This window comes from Synchiropus splendidus, chromosome 15 (genome assembly GCF_027744825.2).
Source record: "Synchiropus splendidus isolate RoL2022-P1 chromosome 15, RoL_Sspl_1.0, whole genome shotgun sequence".
NCBI lineage: Eukaryota > Metazoa > Chordata > Actinopteri > Syngnathiformes > Callionymidae > Synchiropus > Synchiropus splendidus.
Window position 1 is genome coordinate 8,527,241 of NC_071348.1, and position 20,631 is coordinate 8,547,871.

At 41.3% G+C, this 20,631-nt stretch overlaps 1 protein-coding gene across 5 annotated transcripts in view; it reads right to left on the reverse strand.

Moving 5' to 3' along the window:
- lrfn2b (leucine rich repeat and fibronectin type III domain containing 2b) overlaps positions 1-20,631 on the reverse strand; it is a 90,726-nt gene that overhangs the window by 43,173 nt on the left and 26,922 nt on the right. For 4 of the 5 annotated variants that reach the window (XM_053887564.1, XM_053887561.1, XM_053887563.1 and 1 more), the window contains one exon: positions 16,722-16,784. The exons of the other annotated variant lie outside the window; for it this stretch is intronic. The gene's annotated coding sequence lies outside the window, so the exon portion shown is untranslated. The remainder of the gene's footprint in view (positions 1-16,721; positions 16,785-20,631) is intronic. 5 annotated transcript variants of the gene reach the window in all.

Below are 20,631 nucleotides of genomic sequence, written 5' to 3' on the forward strand. Positions count from 1 at the left end.
GATCGCCATTCATGAGTTTAATGTCACATCTGTTATGTCAAGGGCCTAAACAGACACAAATCAAAGACAGTAATAACAAAGCGTTGACATCTATTAGGGATTCCAAGGCAGGGCATGCGGGTGCACTGTTAGAGACACAAAAGGTCGATCAGAAATATCATTAGTCCACAAGCATTCTGCCTGGGCAACCAATTCATGTCCCAGAATCCCACCACAAATTTGCCATGACTGCACGCACACAGCAAACTTGTAGGTTGAACAGGTCTTTCAGAACAAATTCACTGGTAAAGTAGAAGCACTTAACTGTGGAAAACTCTTTAAGGGAACAACAGCAGTGCAACATGTTCTTCTATTTCCTGAAATCTCTCCTTTATCTGCGCTGCCAACCGTGACATAATCCTACAAGGACCGTAATACGGCAGCGATCCTGCGCGACAGCAAACAATACCAGAATGGCTGTTACGTAAGATGCAGTTGTGGACAGATGTGCATGCAGGCACAGCATCTCCATATCCCCCAAGATTTGCATAAACTGTTTTATGACGAAAAGATGTCTTCAACAAAGCGCTACGTGCATTTTTTCTTCCTCTCAGTGGGATTCACAAGCCAGGCAGCAGTGGGAAGTCGACCTGAGCTGGCTGCTGGGAGTTGATGGTGCTGTCACACCAGGGCAGCCATGCCAGCAGACACAACACTTGGAGAATCCAGCGGTGCACTGTGAGGTGTAATTACATGTAAACCACAGAGACAGTGTGACCAGGTGGTCTTAGATGGCTCCCAAACCTGGACCCTTAACTGGGATAGTTGCAATGGGATAGATAGATAGATAGATAGATAGATAGATAGATAGATAGATAGATAGATAGATAGATAGATAGATAGATAGATAGATAGATAGATAGATAGATAGAAGAAACAGACAGATGGATAGATGGATAAAAGATGGATGGATGGATAGAAGATGGATGGATGGATGGAAGATAGATAGATGCAGGAGTCCACTGATCACACTGATGCACAAGACACTTTGCAGCTTAGATGATAACAACAACAACAAACATCCCTGAACAAAAGCATCTGTTTGCTTTTGTTCAGGGATGTTTTCGGTACACAATGGTCAGGGTTTCCACTACTCTGAATGTACTTGAAATTCCTATAAAATTGAAATTCTTATACAAATATTTTGAAGACATTAAAAGAGCTTTAGTTTAAATAAGGTGATGCACAAACTTGAATATAGCCACCGTCGTGATTTATTGTGCTGTTGTCAAACTGATGCAATGTTTTGTTAAATGTATGTATGGGTCCATCATTTGATTCAGCAATGTACCAAATTCATTCAAATTGAAAAATGTGGCTTCTTGTGGCAAATATACTTATATCATTAAACTGCGATTATTTGAGATGAATTAAGCACCAATTCTCGAATTAACTAGATTTTTTTAAATCAAATCCCACCCCTAATGTGTATATATATATATATATATATATATATATATATGTGTATATGAAACAGAAGATATGAGTGTGGAAAGTACAATGGATAATTGTTTCCCTGCAAAACAACTAATGAATTTTTTATGCAATTGCACAATGAAACACGCTTAAAAAAAGGTCATATCCGACATCCGCCGAGACAAAACCTTTCCTCTGGTTCCTGCTATTGATCGGCAGCCATGAACAGCATCGGCCAGCCAGCTAATTGGGGGGGAAAGACACCCGGGCCAAGAAGCACAAGGGCGTATTGCATCTTTGATCCATAAAACATGATGAGTTCAAATCCCGTCTCTCCTTTCATTAACTCAATCAACATGCTAGGAAATGAATAAAACATGAAGCTGGAATACAACAACAGGAAATGACTTCCAATGGAGGATGTTCACACACCGTGTGTGTGGCTCTTGTTGTGTTTTTCTGGCAGGATAAATACATGGAAATTTGCCTATTTGTCAGGGGACGGTCGGTCGTGCCATCTGATGACAAAACACACTCGCACACACTGTTAACCCCGAGCAGGTCCACTGGGCTCAGGTAGTTCTGGGCACGTCATCCTTCCTGTTAGTACCAAATTGCAGTAAATGGCTCGGAGAGAACACCATGTTCTTTTTGTTAGCGTCACAAGGTGGGATGCTGTTGGTCTGGAAATAAAACACACATGCTTGGTCTGTTTTTAACAAGCCCTTGCTGTCAGCCAGTAAACAGTGTTATTCAAATAGATGACATTTTGTGAACTTGCTGAATAAATGCAGAGAAGCTACTAGTTAGCACAAGTGCTACATTACAATACAACAGGATGTAAAAAGTCAGATGTTTGCCACTGGCTGGCTTTAACTATCAATCAACGGCAAGCAGGAAAAACTGACATTTGCTGCGACGATAGCTTTTACAAGCAGGACGCGCGGAGGAAATCCAGATTATTGTTTCACGATATTAACATGTTAAAGATTCACATCGCGATATAGACACGATAGCGCTAAATAATTCTGCCCTACTCTACACAGAAGAAGACTGCTGTCATTCCGAACTGAGGCTGCACGTAACTATTATTTTTTTTGGCGACTACTTTACGACTAGTCGGCACAGTACGTGCGTCTACAGGTTGGCGAACAAGGCAACACATCTGATTGTAGTGTGGTAACTTTATATGGGAATTTCACTAAAGTAAGGTATGTGTCCTTTGATGTGATGTTTGTTAAATGGTCCCACACTTTTGGGGTGCGATGGTAAAGAAGCCTCAGCAATTTCTCTTGTTACTGCGGATTGTGCTTAGAGAATGATGAAGTCACGACTTGTCAACCAGTCTGCGACTAAAAGTCGATGATAGTCGACAATCGAGAGGACTGGTTCTAACATTGAGATTGTGGCACTCTGTGATCATCTAACGTAGAGCTTCTGATCAATTAAAACAATATTTTTTTGTAAGATTTCAACCAGTCGGATGCCGTTTAAAAGGAATGGTAAAAGTGACCCCATTGAGCTGCTTCAACTGCTTTACTGAAAAAAGTTTCACACGACATAAACGCAAAATTTTAAATATTGATCATAAAGTTTTTTCGACTTAATTCAATATATCAATTCCAGGGTTTCTTCCGGGATTTTTTGAAACATTGACAGACCGCCCCCACCTGCAAAAATGAAAAAAGTGAACATTTCCAGAATTGGTGAAGATAAAAACACTAGTTTTTAATTATGAGAAGTAAATCTCTATCCACTTGGTCTGTCTCTTACTATGTCCAGACAGAGTGCACGACTTAAGTTCTAAAAGCAACACACCTCAGTGATGATGATCCTTCTTTCGGGATATTTCCATTAAAAACATGCTGAAAACTACCATAATAATGTCCACCTCCATGAAACGTTATGTCTTTTACATACATTTATTATTCACGTGATATTACATCTTTAACAATTATTATGAAGCTGTCATTTAAGCCATCTGAAATAGTGACTGGTATTAAAATTAATATTAAAAGTGGTAGTGGCAATAAAACAAGTCAGCGATAGTAGTGGTAGGAGTACTGACAGCGGTAGGTAATGGTAAGTGGGCAGCACAGAGCGGCTAAACCACAGCTCAGGGAGTGTCTCTGATATTTAATCCAGCACCAGCAGGGGGGAGTGTGACTCCTGAGTCAGGGAGGGGGGGGTCAAGTTTATATAAATGTGAGCACATGTGACAAGCCTAAATCCTTCTCACTGCTGCACCACGCTGGGTCTGAACGTGTGTGTCAGCGTCACAGGTCAGTGTGCAGTGCTCAGGTCTTGAGTCATCTCTGCAAACAGTTCTCTGCCGTCACGAAACCTACTCAGATGAAACCATCATCTGCGATGAAACCACCTGTATGGAATGTAATTCTTGCTTTCTTCTGTCAAACACACGAAGAACTGCTTTCATGTTAGGGATGATTATGTAAAATTTTGCTAGGTTCATATGGAAATACATTCTGTAGATCTGCATAAAAAGCATGCCAACAAACTTGGTTTTCATGATTCAATGAAACTTAAATAAACAGTTACACGAACAAACATCTGAATTTCTGTGAATTTATCCAGTCTGCAAACTACTGTTTGTCTTTCTTTTTTAATTCATTAATTTTTCACATGTTTATAATTAAAATATAATTGAAATTAAATTGTTTTTTTTTTATTGTTCATCAATTCTTGAGGTGAATGTTTTCTGCGTTGTAAAAATAGTTCCTAAAGCATCTTGTGTGTCCGGCGAATACATGTTTGCCAAGTCGGATTCATTTATAATGTTCATCTTTTTTCAGATATGCTTCATAAAAATGGCTTCAATAATAATGAAAACATTCAAAATCCACATGCAAAACATCATAGCGTGACACCATCAGTACACTTACCGACACAAACATTCTGTTATGGTTTTCTGCTTTGGGATTTGATCTTAATCTGGAGACTAACATTAGTGAGGTTCTATTCCCTGCTAGTATTTTGTTGGGGACCTCTCCCGAACACTTGCTCAATAACCAGCTCCCCAGCCCATTAAAACTTTTCCAGGGTCACTAATATACTTCAGTCTGAACACGTCTAGACTGCAGAGAAGAGAAATATGAAGCAACCACATGTCTCTCTATAATCTGGATGGTGTAACATCAACATCTATAGCCTCTACTCACAGAGGTCGGCACACAGCAATAAGGATTAACCGCTGTCCACGTGCGGGAGCCATTGTTATAATTACAGGAGCCTCTGTCCTTTAAGTTCTAATGTTCCGGATGAAAAGTAGGACAGTGGAGAAGAAGAGGACCTGAGAGAAAAGCAGCTTAGGAGACAGAAAAAAAGGGCTTTCAGAGATATATGAATGACCTGTACATTGAAACTGTCTAATCCTGCACCGTTAAAAGTGCAGTACAGAGACACTGACAGGATGTAGGTGTAGCGACAACCAGCCATCTGGACCTGTGTTCTTCCTCACGTGGTCTCACTCTGATGTAGAGAGCTCTGCTTTCGTTGATTTCCACAGACAACTGGCTCTTTTTTACGTCATTAACTTGTTCCTTTTGTTTTTGGCTATTGGACAGTGACCACAGATCCTTTTGTAGTCCGCCCTTTGTTTTTGCTTTAAACCAGGAAGCAAGACTCCCAAGCCTCACAGTGAAGTCCCTCTTCACTTGACTCAGTCAATTTGAATTAGACGAGAGAGAAACCAACTCATACCTTCATGTTGCCTCTAGTCTTAGTTCTTACACACTGAACCTGGCACTTTTTCTGCCATCCAACCGGTGTTTGGATGAGTTTGAGGAATGGTGAGACAACATGCACATCTTTATTTCATCAGGTCATACTGTGTCTAGAAGTAGAGATGTACTTATGAGGCTTCATGAAACACTGTCCTTGTTTTCAAAGCTCAGCTATTGGTTTACAAATGATGTGAGGTTTCATAAATATGACTGAATCTCAAGATTTTAGAGCAGATATCGCCATCTAGTGGGCTCTGAAAATGAGGTGTTTCATGAAGCCTTAAAAAAAACAAAACAAACAATAAAAAAACAATGGTAATCCAGTGACGAATGAAGTAGTGACGTAGGAAGTTCTGAAACAAGACATTACGGATATAATTCAATATATATCTGTACTATAATTCAATATTTTAATTCCGACATGTTTTAATATACCTCTTCAAAAAGGCAAAAAATAATATTCTGTCAAAAGGACAACAAATATTTTGATGTGAGACATCGCAGTTTGGTGAATCTCTTGACACTTTGATATGAAATATTTACATACTGGGTGCTTGTAATAGGACTCCGAGACAGAGAGTACTGCATTTATAAATGTTCCCACTCCAGACGTTTTTAAAAGTTCCAGATTCAGAACGCTGCACCCGACTCCAAAATGGTGACAGATCCAGTTTCCAGCAATCTCACTTTCATAAGCCTGGAAAACTCCAAGTTCAGTCAAGTGCTAGAGCTTTAAATGGCATATTCAATTTTCACCGTTTAACTGTTCCTTGTTTGTACTGTTTTACTTCAAACTGTTTTTCAAATGAATATTTACTCCATATGAAAGATTTCTGCACTTAAAAACTTTTGGATGATTTGTTCGTAAAATCCCGGACTGAGCTCACACCAAAATGAAATCGAGGTAACCTGTCACTGCGGAGAACAACGACAAGGTTCAGGTTCAGTTTGCAGACGGCCGATACACCGCACAAGTCTGTGCTTACAAGGTGTCAAATGACTCACTGAACTAGATCTTATTTACGTTTAAGTCAGAAGTAATGTCAACATAAAGTCCAAGGTTCAGCGACTCAATAATGGGGGAGTGAAAACCTATTAAATTCAGTATGTTCTGACAACGTCGAACATCTTCTCACCACACAGACCTCAGTAAGACCTACTGCAACAACCTGTCTTGCAACGTTTTCTAAAAATAGCATTCACAGCAATTAGCGAGACAGCAGACAAACAAACGGCGTGCTTGGTCGTATTGTTGCAGCAGATTCAACATAATATCATCAGGAAGAGCGGGACAGTAATGAGCAGAACTAGAGTTGGAGGAACCAGAATTCCACATGCCCCATGGGGAGGAAGGAAGATGCAGAGCAGAGGAAGCGTTTTGTCGAGTGCAGAAAGTAGGTTCCAGTGCAAGTTGGTGTTTAATAAACCAATAAAAGAAGTGGAGAGCTCAATGTTCCATCGGCACATACATCTCCAGCATGACCTTCCTCAGGTAAAGGTGGAATGCAAACATTGTCAAATCAGATTGTGGCTCTAATCGGGTTAATATTAGATTACTCCGGGCCCCGGCGCACTGATACTGACATCAGCTCAGTACAACTTTATACCGCAATTAAAATCAGACGGATGTAGAGGGGGATTAAGCAGAACAATTCTCAGCTTAACATGGATGAATATGTCCACTCGGTTCCATTCCTCTCGGTGAACAACGTGAGAACGCATCGCTCTGGTGAGAAAGTTTCTAATCCAGAGGTTGAGCAGGACTCCTTTGTCTCTGTGACCTTCGGCAGAGGTCACATTCTCGTCTCGCTCTGTAAACCATTGTTCAACTACAGTTTAACAATGCTTTCAGCTGAAACTGTTGCCAAACAACGTAAATATTAGAAATGTAATATGTAACACATTGTATGTTGAATTCAGAATTTATTTTTGCATTTCATTAATCTTGTTAATTTAATTGAATTGATTTTTTTCTCAATATATTGCAGTACTTCATTTACTTCAAACCTAACCCAAAATGTCCTTTAAAATATCTTATTCAGCTACTTGTCTTAGACAAATTTCAGGTCCGAGATGTGGGTGTCTATACGTCCCTGAGCAAAGCGTTTAACCCTTTATGGTCGAATAGTTTTTCATAATCAAATGTATGTATGCCACAATACAAAAATGTATTTCATTATTAAACTTTATTCATATATATATATATATATATATATATATATATATATATATATATATATATATATATATATATATATATATATATATATGTACAGCTCAGGCTGTAATAGGTTAATGTGGTGGGACGACGATATCGCGACCACTGTGACAGGAGTAAATACAGAGTATGCCAACTCAAGTCCACAGTAAACATGAGTGAATGCTGAAGCAAAGGAAAAGTTTTTTTCCCAGGAAGGATAGATTTGCTCAAGTAAACAGATTTTTTTTCTAGAGACAGACATACAACAGCTGTGTTCTGTTTGTGCATGCACACATCCAAGACACACACAGTGGCATGGAGCATCTGTAGTCCACCCATTGTTATTCCCTGCAGATGGTAAAACTTGACTGAGTAAGTCTTCACACGTAGAGATGGCACATCAAACCACAGCGGCTGATGTAGCTGAGCTGAAGGTAGGGCTTGTTTACCAGTGACCGGAAGGCAGCGGCCACCGGGCACAACAGTCCTGCGCGTGATTAATGTGGAGAGCAGTCCTCCCTTTGCTCATTCTAAAAGGGTGAAGACAGGTGTGCAGCTGTAGTGAGCCGCACAGCTGAAGTGGAGCTCCTCAGATTGTCTTCATCCTGAGTGGCAGGTTTTCTCGGACGGATCACCAAACCTGAACCGATGTGCCGCTTCCACCACCAGCTTGAATAAGGGACCAGGCGGTTTTATTTTGTTTTTTTGGAGGGAGTGCATAGTTTTACTGGTCATTTTTACAACCCTGTGAAGTCAATTCACAACAGTGCTGGAGGCTGATGACGGGGCACATTGGTGCCACACATTTGGTTCCCAGTGGCTTTGACGAAAATGGAAATGGTCGTGATGAGGCTTACAGGGAAGTCAGGGGCATAGAAATTAACAAAGGATATATATATATATATATATATATATATATATATATATATATATATATATAGGAAAGAAAAAAGTACCAGATGATTCAGATGTTTTTCTTTTTTTGCCAGAAAATAGTGCAGAAGGGTAGACAAGGAGGCCATTTTTATTTCTAAAAACTCAATGTTTATTCAGACCTGGTGCAGCCTGGGGGCCAAATCTGGCCCTTTGACTGTATTTATGTGGCCCTCCAGGAGTCAGAGTAAAACTATAAAACTGACATTTTGTCTTGTGCACTTTCTCATTTGATTATTTTTCTCAATTCTCAAACACAACAAACCAACATTTTCTGTCATGACAGTTGACTTGACATGTCAAGAAAGTCATGTGACCAGACGACATGTACATTGAAATCTGTGGGCTCAGACATGTGGACTCGGACGGTCGGGACACAGACCTTCATTACCGAGGCTTAGTGGAGTGTAAGCAAAGACCAGTTCTACAGTCCTGAACGTGAACTCACTAAATACAGCTGTCGCTAATCCGGGGAGGGGTGGGGGGGCAGGAAGGGATTACTTGCAGAAAAAAAAATAAAAAAGCACCCACCACACACACAAACAAACACAGGGACACACACACAAGCGGCTGGACCACTGTCTGATACAGATGAGCTGATTAGTTGTCGGCTTGTCCATGAGCATGTTTTCAGATACGAGGACTTCTTTCTTTATTATTATTGACAGTAATGTATGACTATCGTAGCCATCTATTTTCTACAAGTCACTCCAATAAATTTGACTCTGCTTTCAAAATTCCGCAAAAAACAAAAGTACGATTTTATTAGCTTTCATGAATGCCTTCATGACACTGGACTACAGGTTCTGCGAGAACTAGAACTAGGTTTTTTTTTATTAAAAGCTGGCTTGGTTGTTGAGTTCGCGATAGGAATATCTTGAATGTTTGCTTCTCAAATTCAACGTAATGATGACAGATCTTTCAGCAGTACCTCCAGCAGCTTTACATGGCCAGCGAGAGGTAAAAACACGTACAATTGTTGCTCATACTTTCTGTAGTAGACCATTTCATCCTGCGATTGAGTGACACCTCTGCCATACAAGATATCAGTCTGACCAAAATCTTGAGTCACCCTCTTAATATATTGCATGCAACCATAACCCTACTCTTGGATATATGAACATTGCCCCGAGGTCTTCCAGTTTTTTACATTTTCCCCCAACTGGGATCTGTTTTATCTCACTGCAGTGGATTTGTTGGAGCTCAGGCGCTCTGTTGCTACTTCAGGCAGGGAAAACATTTTGAGTTCAGACTACCTGACGTGAGTCAGGATATCCCATGAGAGTGATGGAAGCAGCTCTCCAGGGCCACGTGGAGGACGGAAAGAGTGGGGGTGATGGTGCTAGGTAGGAACTGTGGAAACCATGATCCTCGACATGGTAAGTTGTTGGAATTTCCAAACGATATGCTGCTACATTTTTCCCGAGCGGCTTATATATTGATTTTTCCAGGCTACAGACTTTTGAGCCGAACGCGCTTTATCTCAAGACAGCGTCTCACATCTTTTATTCGCATTAAAGGCCGCAAAAAGTGCTGTTTCCGCCTGCGTTCCCAAAGTTCCAACACCACTGTCGGTCCCAGCGGCTGCTTCTTGATTCCAGACCTCCAGGAGATCCACTCTGTTGACGGAGCTATGGGCACGCATCCATTCACTCACTGTGTTTATCAAGCTTCCCCCTCCAGGATCTTAGCTTACGACCTTTTCCAGTGTCAAGTGGGCCACATTTGGCCTTAAATAATGACTTCAAATTCAGCATGACCTGACACACCATCAACATTAGACACACCAGAACCAGTGCCCAATCAGATCAATCTATCACACACATTGTTTTTTTTGCTGTCAAAAGAACAATATCCTCATTGACCCATCTAAACTGACCACTTCATATCATAGCAACTGAGCGGTGTCCCGCCAGCAGGTGCATCTGATGACAGAAATATCATCACATCCTTTTCCTTTTGATGCTTCCATTCATTGCTCGTCCACACTCTGGACGGGAGTTATTATTTCTGACCCAGTTGCTCATTGTTTGCTTATTGTTCTTGCAGCAGCTGTGGAGTGTAGCCTTTCTGCATAATGCACACTTTTCAATTTCATTTGAGGGTCCGTTCTGAATTACAAGCTGTGTATCCTCGGGGGGGAGGAAGAAAAAAGGTCTGCAGTCGATGGCTTCAAAGTGTTGGACCGGCAAGAAGTGAAAACACACCAGATATTAATTCTCTGCAGATGCCCTCGGTTTGACTGGGCAATGTTTTCTCTCGTGCATCTACAAACAGACACACACACACACACACACATGAAAACAGCTAAGAATAACCAATATCAAAACAGAATATATATCCAGGTTAGACAACTCTTCATGACATGAAGGCATCACCGACAGGAAGGGAACACTGAATTTTTCATTTCCTGTACAAGCTTTAACAACAGACTTCTATATTTAAACAGCTGCAGGAAAACGTCTACTCGTGCATAGTATTTTTAGTTAGTACAGATCCGCTTGTCCTCTTTTTTTCTGCCAAAGAACAAAAGAACAGACCAAAACTCTTTCGACGTCCAAGCAGTGAGGGTCATGTCTTTGCATTGCACCTAAACACAGAGTCACAAGAACCCTTTATGTTGATCTAACATAGATGCTACTCACTAGTGCCCAAAAGGGTGAGAGGGGGATCAAAACTGACAACTACATCTTTACATTTTTTGCTCACCACTTCCCATTTTATCCACACAGGGAGCGCCGAGCTGTAGATGATCCAGGATGTTCATGATCTTAACACATTTCATCTAGACATGTTTTTTTCCTCCATGGTGACCAGCCTGCGTGCAAATGTAGCTGACAACATTAGGGAGACTCCTGAAACACAACCTTTTTTCTAAGTGCTTCAAAGATGCACTTTTCCGTTGTAACTTTCACTTCTTGTTCGAACAGAACAAAGCTCTGGGAAGTGACAGGAAAAGGCCTCTAGGTTTGACGCTTCAGCATTCAGCTGACACAAAACTCGGTCCCTTGTTATTGCTGTCCGGGATAAAACTTTACAGCTTCATCTTCTCCCTACATCTGGGATTAAGCTCCTTTTCAGAGACTCTGCTGTCCCCAGAAGGGGAACAAACTAAGCAAACTACAGGCCGATAGAAAATGAGGTCATGTGTATGCCGGCCAATATCCGCTGCTTTGTTCCCCCCTGTTTGCAGGAATTAAGCTATCCATCTGCCAATTAGCCCGTCCACACGTCTAAAGGACACACAATATGTAGCCATTATGTCTGCTCACATAAGGCAGAAGATCCCTGAGGTCGTCTTCCACGCATTTTATTACACAGATACATAATCCTTCCCTGGAGCTGAAGCACAGCACCATTATTCGGCACAAACAGTGTCTGCGTCTTACTAGTGATATCACAGTTTGTGAAACTCAATGAGAGCTGGCGGACTTTCGTACGCACCCTCCGTGTCACGATAAGATCCCATTGCACCCATACCGGAAACCCTGCACCCTGTATTCCCGCCCGCTGGCTAGGCAAGCGAGGCTCCAGATTAGATTGCTTTCCTACTGTGTTTGTGGGGATGGGCTCTGAACCGTGGCACAAAAATGCCCCGATGACCAACAAATATCAATGAAATTAAAATGCACATATGATGTCAAAAGAAATGCCTAAAAAGGGAAACATGATTATGAAATACTTCGGTTCACAGAGACAAATCACACTGCAGAACCAGGGCAAAAGGTGCCGTGAAAAATCTGTCTTTATCTCTTTTTTGTAGTATGCATTACTTTTATGAGAATTTGCTTTGTAAGTTGTTGGTTATTTTAATATTTTAAGGCCATAAATTTTCCTTCTTGAACTCCAGAGAGACCCTGAATCTCAACACCCTACATGGTATAGCTCTATATATTTTATCTTCATTTTAGTCCCAAGGAATGTGAAGAGGGGGCGAGATAGAATGTTGAGCCTATGATGGGGAGGTTGCAAGTTCAATCCCAGCCCTGCTCTGTGTTGTTGTGTCCCTGAGCAAGACGCTTCAACGGTTTGCTCCTGGCGGTTCAGATGAGGAGCTGCATCGCAGAAACAGCTGATCATGTCTTCCCGCTGACTTCATCATCTCCGCACCTGAATCACCTCGGGGTATAAGATCATTTATCATCCACATTTGGTGGTGGTGGAGCTGGAGAAGTAAGTTTGGAAATCCAGATTGGACTATCACAGGCTGGGTAATGTTATCAAATAGCCATTGAGAAATCCAATCCCCACAACCCAGCGTCTCTGTTGCGCTACATCGACCATCTGGCAGCACGTACCTCCCGAAATCTGAATCTCCCAGCGCCCACGAAGAGTCGAAGACTGACTGACTGATATTTGTTTTTCCCCTGGATATACGGAGTATATATGGAGTGTGTAGGACAGTAGGTGATGGAAAAACGAATTGAGAAAATGAGAATAACAATGTAATTCTGCGAAATTACAGAGAAGAAACACATGTTTTATGGAATTTCATGGAACAACTCGGGTATCCAGGACATCTGATCACCCTGGTTTTGCTAAAGCCTGAGTTGCAGTCAGAGGAAAGACACATTGATGCCACTGGGCTTGTACCAGCTCATCTGGTGGAAACTGGCTGTTATGTCTATGCAGAAAAAAAGAAAGATCCAAGGGCAGCAAATATAGTCACTTTTACGAAAGACCCAGCCAGCAGCAACAGCGGAAGCGTGCGTGCCACTCCATGCGTGCAGAGCCTTCGCCTGAACACTGTGGTCCATCTCTGAGCTCGTAACACCGCCTGTTTCAAGTTGTGCTCTTATGTTAAACACATTACATGGCCTCTGTGGAATAGGTGCAACAAACAAAAGCATTAGTTGTCCTTGAATGCCATACCCCGCTGTGTGTCCTCGCCAAACACAGCATGCTGCCAGACCTGATCAACGTTGTGGACTTAAATAAGTGTGCATTATCGTTCCACGGAACCGCCACTCATCCAGAACTAATGTTCCGTAGCCACATAAACATATAATTATTTTACCTCCTAGAATGCGGCATCTTCTGATTCAGAGTCAGCGTGTTCATCTGTGGCCTTGAATTCAACTCAAATGTGGAACGCTGCATCTGAAACAAATCAGTGACTACAATCGAAATGCAGCCAAAACCAAAACTGGCCGGCGATTCTGAAACAGCAAAATATGCTCCACTTAGTGCTGTGATTCTGGCAGCGCTGTGACAGCTGACATAATCGAATGATGAATCTGAGGGTGGGTGTTCAACCAGGCGGATTTAAACCAAAGCATTCGCTCACAACTCACAGCCATTGATGGGAGCGTGACACCCATAGGACGATTCAAAAAACATCAGCAACACGCCACACTGTCCTGAACTATATGTTGCTTTAAGGAAGGCCCTATTCAGACCCCAGGGGCCGTTTGCTTTTCAATTTTTTTTTCCAAAAAGTCAATTCAGCTCATTACAGATTTCGGTGAGATTCAAATTTAGCGGCACCGTTATTTGTCACGTTTCAATGCCCTGCCCAACTGTCGTCCCTGCAGCCTCAGTTCTATCAGTGCATTTTAAGCTCCAACTGACTCACAATAGAGAGTCATTCACTCGCTTTGCGCTGTTCTTGGAACACACAGAGCTCTGCTTCTGAACAATCATGATCAAGGTGCCATGGAGAGTCTTCAATGCCTGAAGAATTTCATTCACTTTAACATTGTCAGACTCTATTATTAAAGGCTATAATTTATTAGCAAACACACCTCACATTTAGGTGGTTACGGCCAAACAAATGAGCTCCGACCTTGTCTGTGATCGTGGGGCGCCTTAACGCCGAACTGTATAGAGATGGATTCTGCGTGCCGACATAGTTGCCAAGGTGTATGTTCTTCCTGAAAGGAGGTCTACAGAGATGCTGCCTTTAATGAGACTCTGTCAGTGTGACACCTCCACTGCCGCAGGCAAGGAGGAATATTTGGCTGCTCAGCCTGGCCGACCTTCATAAGTGGGGACGCCAAAGTTCAGACAAGCCAGACAAGCTGCCTCCATGGTGCCTTTAATATAACAGCTGACTATTACGTCACAATTCTTTGTATTTTTTCCCCCAGTTTATCTCCACACATATATACGACAAACAGCGCTACATGACTCAGTCGCACCTTTAAAATTTGCAAGGGAAAGCAAACAAGGAAGTGATGACTTGTGGGTCGCCCCACAAAATATTGGAAGCAGCTCGCATGGTAAACCCATTTATCTCAGCAGAGTGTCTTCCCCCCTAATGCCCTCACATCTGGGAGCTATTTCACAGGGATAAATAAGAACACAAAGCTGCTCAGAGTTTCTTGTGAACTTGACTGCAAATCCAGGCAGCTGAATTTATCACTTGACAGAAAGGGCACATACGAGTGGGTGACACGTTACAAGCCATTTTAGCCTCAACATCGGCAGCTTCAGAAGCTGAAGGAGATATAGTGATGATTGACAGCTACACGAGAACCAATAGCGGAATCGCAAACAACGTAGCGAAATGTTAGGACTTTTTTTTTCTTGAAGCTAGTCGATGAAATTTAAAAGCAAGTCCTCTCGCGTTGAAAAAAGGAGGTAAAGGTCCTAATTGTATTGACAAGGTGGATTGGAAAGGCAAAATTTTACCCCCTCAACAACTGCGGAAATATAGTATATAGTATAGCAGACCTGGGCAAAGTGTGGCCCGGGGGCCATATAAGTCCCAATGCCTGTATTTTCGTGGCCAGTTTAACTAAAACTGATATGTCCTAATTTTTCTGCCTTTTTTTTGTTCTTTCTCTTTTAGTCACCATTTCAGCAGTAAATATAGTATATTCTTGTTTTAAGACTAAAATTTTCTTCTTTTCATAGGCCATTTTTGTGTTTTTCTTGTTCCTCAAAATACATACATGAAAATATACTTTGAAATAAATTGCCTTTTTATGTTGAACATCTAGTCCATAGATGATTTATATTCAAATTAAATGGATATAATATGCAATATTTCAACAGGTTTCGTGGCATATTTACACTTCAATTCACAATGACGTTTGGTGTGAACATACCTTACCTCACACCTAGCTCATCTTGTATCTTCCTTCAGATGCTGCATAGTTGCCAGGCCACAACAATTACTGGAAATATTTCACAGATCTGACTTGAGAAGTCGAACAACTGCAGCTGTGTGTTCGTTGACTCTGCTTACCAACTCCACATTTTCCGACGGCTGTACGCATCCCGTGGCTCATGAACGGATCTGCATGCACTTTCTCTAGAAGGACTGACGTGACCTCAATCCCTAAACTTTGTGGTGGTGTCTTAAGTTCATGGCTGTCCTTGATAAGAGCGTCACACTCGCCAGACGACGCACCAACCTCGAATACCCCTGCATGGATTAGAGAGTTAACTCTGTGTCCTCATACAGAGTTTGAGAAAACAGACCAAGTACTCCAAAAAAAAATCTCCTCTCATTTCTATATGATGCCATAATATCTTCCAGCGGGATTTCAGGAACACGTTTGTCTCATTTCCGTCTTAGTTTTTCAGTATTTTTTTTTTTCTTGGAAGTTCAAGGCGTGGATGCTGATCCAATTAAAGAGTTGGAACCCTGGTTGAACTACTTAACCTCCCGTGATCCGGGTACTCAACAGAGGAATCCTGAAGAAGGTAGTAAAATCCTTTGAATTTTCAGAATCGAAAAATATCCCTGATTCGAAGTAAGCTATTGATTCTAAGTAAATATTATAAACAAATGTGCATTTTTTTAACGTCAATGTGAGCGTGTAGATGAAGCTTTTCAGTTGAGTTCCCTTCATTAGACTCACATGTGAGAAATTTCAAAGAATCTGAAGACTTCTAAAGCAGCAGAACCGGGGTGAATTCAGACAGCTGTGCCATTTAAAATCCATTTCCCATTCTCATGCCAACAAACGCTCATTAACCAACGCAATCTCTTCTTTCTTCTGATGTGCACAGAATAGAGAGAAAGTCAATGCTGAGAGCGAATCAGGGAAGATGACCTGATGGCGGGTTGTGTTCTCGCTTCCTGCGTGAAACCGCTCCGGTGCTCCGCTCTCTTCCCCGTCTATATATAGCCGTTAGCCTCGGAAACCAAAATAAACATCCAGGCAAGTTGGTACTCTGTCAGTCAGGTGCTACAACTACACTGCCACGGCGACAGTCAACAGTGTGGTGGTGACAACAACGCACTTCCGACTTGAACCACACCATTCCTTGTCTGCTCTGTTTCGCAGACAGTTTCCAGCAAGTTAGTCATTGATCATGCTCGCACTTGAATGGGAATCAGGTGAAAGCGGCTTTGACCAGAAAATCAAAAACACATTAGGAAAGCCGTAACAGCTGCTTTAGTTGTGTACTGCACGAGCAGAAGAATGAGGACTCACCATGTGGTCAGTCGATGAGCAAGGAGAAGAGGACACACTGGTAGGACACACACCTCCCCATGTCTGGCAGGACAGAAGAGAACGTAAAAAAAAACCATTTATATATTTTAGAGCAAAAAAGAAAACATGAATACACACAACACATGCAATGCAACTTCATTTAAAGACAGCAGGCCAGAAGTGAGAAGACAGTAGGTGCCCACATCTAACAGTACAAGTACATGACAAGTTATTACAGTCAACAATGTTTTTGACAATGACATTATCTTCATGGTAATCTCAGTCTCACTAGGGAAATACAACAATTTGACCGTACAATATCAGCAATATTTCCCTCCAGTACTTTAGTATCGTGGCAGAAATGCTATTTATATTCTCCTAAATGGACCAAATAATGACTAATCTACTAATCAACTGCAGTACAAGCGTGACAAAACTGCGACAGCGTCATGGCAACACAAGACTCTCCACGCAGTGAAGGAGCGGCAATAAGAGCTTTGGCTGCTTTATTATAGCAGATACCTGTGGACACGTCTGCCAGTCCTGCTGTGACTGATGCAGTTTCCACTTGTGGAACCATTTGCATGCAGGCAGTGCAGGAGCAGCCATGACAACAAGCACAGATCGGGATGCTGGGTGAAGTGGCTGACAGGTTGTTTGCGATGATGATGTATGGCCTGGTGCAGGCAGAACTAGGATCTGTAGCTGACTCAGGGAAACACTCCAAGCTCCACTTTTCTCCAAGGCTTCGCACCGGAAGGTTGATATCCGCTTAGATCGCCGCTGCACTCACTCCCTGCGTCTGGAATCTGGAGCGATCTGACATGGAGCCGATCATCAAGGAAGCATTCACTGCTCATCATTACTGACAGCTGAAAGGAACTTTCGTCCCAGAAGCAAAACCTCCCGAAGCGGAGCCGTTCCAGCAGCAGCATTAAGACTGAGAGGCCAATAACACACTGTAATAGAAGTGTGAAGAAATAAAAAAGTTTGTATAGTCAATGTATTTTTTATACAGATTTTTTTATTGAAATAATATCATTTTAATATTCACTACTCATAACTTCCATGACAAAAACAATATTTTCTCGGAGCCCCCCTGCCCTCAATCCAGGAACTGTACTTGACCAGGACCAGGAAGTGGGCAGAGAGCATCATCCAGGATCCTTCTCACCCGGGATTCCGACTCTTCTCCCTCTCCCCTACAGAGCCTTGTGCACCAGGACAAACAGACATAGAAACAGTTTCTTCCCCTCAGCCATCATCATCTTGAACAACACACCTCAGTTTTTTCTGCTTTTTGCACTTCCAGTCTGCACAGCGTTGTTTGTTTATTTTTTATTTATTTTTACTCATTATTATTATTGTGTCTGTTTCTTTGTAAATATATATTCTTTTTCTATTTTTCCCTGTAAATATATATTCTTCTCTTCTTTTTTCCTATTGAAAATCTCTATAGAGTCACTGTCGGCCGTAAACAAATTCCCCGTATGTTAAACATACTTGGCAAATAAAGCCTGACTCCTGAAAATATTGTTAATGTGATAAACATTCAAGTTATGCTTATTCATGTAACACTTCATTTCACTCAGTATTAAAAAAATAAAAGTTGTTTTCACTATATTACTATGAAATCTGAGTTTCTTATTTTCTAACTAACCCAGTATATTAAAAACCCAAAGTAGTTTCTTCAATAATATCGTGTTGTGGCCCAAGTATCGTGATGCATATCATATTGTGAAGTTCTTGCCAATACTCTAGCCTGTTATGGAATATTGTTCTACATTTAAAAGTGTAGGAAAAGGATTAAGATTTACATAGTTGGAACACAAGCTACTTGAGGTGCCCAGAAGAAAGCCACGAAGGGAGGACAGGAAGAGATGAGGACTGGAGGTTGTGATCCACATAGACAGGAAGAACTATATTGTTGTAGACAGTTTCTTGTCTCTCAAAATAAAAAAAATACTAACTAATAAAGGGCCTATGTATCATATTTAAATGTCTGCCCCGTACTTCGGTGCTAAAAAATATTTTTGATTTGTATTGAGAATCTTTAAATTAACAGTACATAAACTTATACTTGAATAGTCTGTAACGTCATGGTGTGATTACATTTTGTTTCAGTTACAAAATGTGAGCTCTATTTAAGACTCTTTTCCTGCTGTCTTTCTGTCGTTTTGGCTTGACGGTCCCCCACAACAGTTTCAGTGGCTGCTGTGGCCCCTTAGGAAATTAAATTGCTCGCCGTTGAGTGTATTTTGTCTACAGAGAATCTGGGTCAGCGTCGGGAAACAGACTGAAGTCTCGGGAAACAGAGGAGAGAAAAAAATACTACTGCAGCTTTGTTCGATTTTCAGAGTCCTCATGCATGCATTTGGCGGTGTGTTCACTTTAGAGGCAGGAACAACACACCCACTGATGACTTTAGTGTGTAGGCAAAATGGAGGCTATAGACGAAGACTATATAGAGGTAAGTGTCAGATGCGTATCGCGGTAAGTGTCAATTCTGTTGAAGACAATAAACGTGGTCCATACGAAGTCTAAAGAAGGTCTAGTTTACTTCTCTGTATTACCATTTTTTTTACGTCTGACGGTGTATTAGCACAGTAATAAAGCCATAGTATGGTCACACACCCAGGTGAAGATGGTGGTAATGAATAAGGAGAGGTTGTAATGATAAGACGCAGAGGTCTGCTCATAAATATTAACGTTCAGGTTATAAATAAAAGGTCCGCTTACAAATGACAGCGTCTTGCTGCAAAAAACAAGCAGTCCGTGTAAATAATAGAATAGTCATTTAACCACAGAGGTGTGATTATGAATGAGAAAATGGAGCTTATAAATATTAATAAATTGGCGTTTGCTAGTGGACGACCCGGTGCACTCTGCTGGGTTTCTTCAGTTAAACTCTAAATTTTAATACGATGAATTCTTGTCAGCTAATTCAGTTAATAACACGACAGCTCCTGTTGCTGCACTTCCACATGCAGAGAAGGATTTCTGTGCTATTTCTGTGTTATTGTTCTAGCTTCCAGAGGTGGAGGACACTTCAGCTGTGAATTCTCTTTCCCAGTTATTGGTTATGCATTCACTAAAAATTGCATGGCCATTAAATATAAAAATATTAATCTAAAAATAACCAACAGCCTGCAAGACCCATGTTGTTTAAAGTAAAACAGGTAGTAACAATAATAGAGAGGGCACTTACTGTAGGTTTATTTCAGTATCTGCACTTTTAGCCACATCATATATGTTTGCGGTGACTGTCAAATGAGTTGATCAAAAGCCCACAAAAGTGTCTTCTTAGTTTGTTTCAATATCAGTTTCCTAGCCTCCTAGTTTGTTTCCTAATTTGTTATCTCATTTCCTAGTTCGTTTCCCAGCTTCCTAGTTTGTTTATCGATTTCTACCTTGTTTCCTTATTTCCATTGGTCCATTTCCTTGATTCCTCCTTTGATACCTAACTTCCTAGTTAGCTTTACTTGTGTCCTAGCCTTCTAGTTCGTTTCCTTGTTTCCTAGTTCATCTCCTCATTTCCTAGTTTGTTTCTTTGTATCTCAGCTTCCAAGTTCATTTCCTTATTTTCTAGTTTGCTTTCTCATTTCCAAGTTTGTTTCCGAGCTTCCAAGTTTGGTTCCTCATTTCCATGTTCATTTCCTAGCTTCCTAGTTAGCCTTGTGAATTCATACTACATTTCCTTGTTTCCGAACGTCCCAGTGTGTTTCCTTATATCCTGCTTCATTACCTAGTTTCCTTCCTTGTTTCCTAGTTCGTTTCATGGCTTCCTAGTTTGTTCCCTTGTCACAATTCGTCTCCAAGCTGGTTTCCTTGTTTCCTAGTTTATTCCAGTAGCTGCCTTTTCCGCCACATGATATACAGTCAGAGGGCAGAGGTATTAAAATGGCGAAAG